This window comes from Alligator sinensis, unplaced genomic scaffold (genome assembly GCF_000455745.1).
Source record: "Alligator sinensis unplaced genomic scaffold, ASM45574v1 scaffold288_1, whole genome shotgun sequence".
NCBI lineage: Eukaryota > Metazoa > Chordata > Crocodylia > Alligatoridae > Alligator > Alligator sinensis.
Genome location: NW_005841876.1, coordinates 2295278 through 2298659, shown reverse-complemented (window position 1 = coordinate 2298659; position 3382 = coordinate 2295278).

The window sequence follows — 3382 nt, the reverse complement described above, 5'->3', positions numbered from 1 at the left end:
CTATCCAGGGGCAGGGGATTGGACTTGATGATCTTCCGAGGTCCCTTCCGACCCTAAAAATCTATGAAATCTATGAAGTCTATGATTGAGCTCAGACTCATTTATGGAACTTCTGTCCCAGACCCCTTCCTGGTTTAACTTAAACTAGAGTCCCCCAGCATCCCAGCATGCTATGCAGCCCTGGGCAGGACTGTGCACTCTGCTCTAGCAGGGCATGGCTGGCCCCACCCCTGTACTCTCTAGCCGGAGCAGGGGCAGAGATTTATTCTCCCTTCCCTCTCCTGTCCCACCATTTTTCTATTCGCTGCTCCAGCAGCAGGGGCATGGCCAGCCCCAGCAGTAGCCTCAAGTGAACTGGCCAAGGATGGAGTTTAATCTTCCCCTCCCTGTCCCACTGGCATGGACCTGAGCAGGGGTATGCCTGGCACTCCCCCCTCACTGCAGCAGCAGTGGCCATGTCCCTGCCCCTGGAGCAGAGAGAGGGTATGAACTGTGATGGGTGCAGCACCCTCTTATGGCATCCCAGGAGTGCAAGCTTCTTCCTAGTGGGGGGCCTGCACTGCAGGTGGGAGTGGGGTGGGCAGAGCTGTTGCAGACTGTGGGGTGAGTGGCAGTGGCACTAGGAGCAGGGTTGGGGGCAGGCACGGCCAGACTTGGACAGGGAGCGATGGTTTATTCCCCGCTCCACCCCCAGTGGCCTGCAGCCAGGGCTGCCTGCCCCAACCACCACCACCGATCACTCCTTGCCAGGGCAAATGACAGAATAAGCTCCTTCTCTACCCCTTCTGCCAGACACCAGAGGGAAGGGGGAAATAACACCCCCCCCAGCCACCTCACCTCCGGGGCTATGCCACTGCCCCTGTTGCTGGAGCACTGGGGGCAGCAGCCCCTCTCATGGGTGTCCCAGGAGCATAAGCCTCTTGCCAGTGGAGTGGCTGTGCTGCGGGTGGAGCGGCCAGAGTTGCGGCAGACTGCATGGGACGAGGAGTGGCACTGGCACTGAGAAGGGTGGCCATAGCCCCAAAAGCCCCATCTAGTGCCGCCACCACTCGCCACATACAGTCGGCAAAAGCTCTGCCCACCCCGCTCCCTTCCACAGCGCAGGCCCCCCACTGGGAAGAGGCTTGCTTTCCCATTTAGGAGTGCTTTCATCTGAACCCTCATGAGGGTTAATTATCATGTGATCAGGCACTTTTAAAGCACTTTTTCTTGAAGCTAGTTATCTCTAATGTGGATACTGAAAATAACAAAAAATATGAATGTTAACAACAGATTATCTGGTCAGGAGCAGAGAAAACACGTGAAACAGAGAAAAAGAAATGAAACACTATGTCCAGCGCATGATTACCATTTTCACAGGGGTGTAGGTTGTACCATATTGGTCTAAGGACATAGGCAGACAAGGTTCTTTGGGTAAATCTGATCTCTTTTATTAGACCAACTCAAATAGTGGAAAAATTCTTCCTAGCAAGCTTTCGGGTTTAAATACCCTTCGTCAGGCTGAGGAAGCACCTGCAGTTGGTGTGTGCTCTGGATGGAATGAATAATAAAGAAGCCAGAGGCTGGGCTGATATGCATGCAAGACAGGCAGTCAATGAAGATGTAAATTGAGGAATCAGTGGGTGAGAGACTACGGTGGGAGGCGGGGGGGGGGATGGTGGGTGGGGGGGGGGGGGGGGGGATGAATTTAGCTGGTAAATAGTGGAGAGGTACCTAGGGAGTCAGATGTCAGGCAGGTTATAGTGCATCATAAATCCAATGTTTATATTTTGTCGATGATTTTTTGTATCCAGGAGGTTGATGAAGTTCATAGGCTCATCCATGAAAAGTGTTGGTTCTGTTGTGGGATGTAGTAATTGTTGGGGTGGTGGAGATATGTTGGCAGTTTTTACATTTCTTGTCATGGCAAGGTCTGGATCCATTCGGTGCGCTTTGGACCGCAGAAAGTTTGCTTCTGGTGATGAAGTTAGTAAGGTTCAGTGCTTGTTTGAAGGCTAGGATACATCGTTCTGGGAAGATCTCTTTAAGAATTGGGTCTCCTTCTATTATAGGTTGTAACTGTTTGAGGATTTTCCATATAGGTTTGAGGGAGGACAGAAAGAGTCTCTGGCCCAAAGTATTTACAACTCCCATAAGCATAAGGAAAGGGGCAGATGGAAACAGAGAAATGGAAGAACACATGGTGCATAAATACTGGTTGGCCTAATGGACCTACCACCTAGGGGGTAGATTTTTTGCTTTAATTATCAAGGCAAGCAAGAATTTCAAGAAATTTGAAGGAAAATGAGGAGGCAGCTTTAAGGATGTCTACAAGAAGCTCTTTCCTTTGTTTCTTCCAATGCTTGGAAAATTGAACCCATGTATGATGGAGGCTAGTGTCCCAAACCAGTCAAAAGCAGGAGTCAACCTTCTATTTTTAAACAAGAGATAGTGTGGGGGGCTTCAATAGTGAAGAAAAGCGCCTTGCATTTGGTGTGATAGACAAGGATAAGCCAGAAATGGCTGCATAGAGAAGACAGACAAGGAAACTGATCTTTGCAAGAGCATCCTAGGGCAGACAGTGCTTTTAAGGACAGAGAAAAGGAAGCTGCAGTATTCAAGACGTAAAGTAATGAAAGCTCGTAAAAGAGCTTTTATGACAGGATACATATATGAGGCCACATCTGAGATAAGACTCTGCAGTAAACATTCTACAGAACCTTTGATATAGCTTGATTATGAGGACCTAAAGAGATTGAGTTGAAGATAATGCCAAAGTTGCAGCATTATGACAAGAAAACTGGGGGATTTGTAAAAAAAAAGAATGTAGAAGGGAGCCTTTAGTAGATGGTGTGCTTAAGAACTCTGTTAGCATGCAATTAAGTTGCTCTTACTCACAAAAGCTTATGCATATCTGACTCAGTCTATAAGGTGCATCTCTATCCTGCCTTGTTTTAACCATGTTAAGCCTGAGATAACAGGTACCTATATAAAATAGGAAAACAGAAAGACAAGATTCTGGCTTGGAAAAAAAGGGATGAGTCTGGAGTAGAGAGATAGATCTATGAGTCATTAACATCAAGATGATAGTTGAGTTTGTGTCTTGGGATGAGATTACCAGAAAGTAAGATGTTAAGGGAAAATAGCAAAGGACCAAGAACAAGTCTCACTTACTTCCTAGATAATGAAGGACTCTGAATTCCAACTGACTTGTTCTAAGTATCTACAGAACTCTTCTGATCCCTCAAAAGTTTTGATTGGCCAAACAACTTCAGTCTGAAAATTCCAGCATTTTGACTTCTCATTCAAGAAAGTGAATCTTATATATTAACCACAATATATTGAATTTCCTAGAATGTTCATACCACTTTGTTGAACTTATTTTCTAGCTGGTTCACAAACA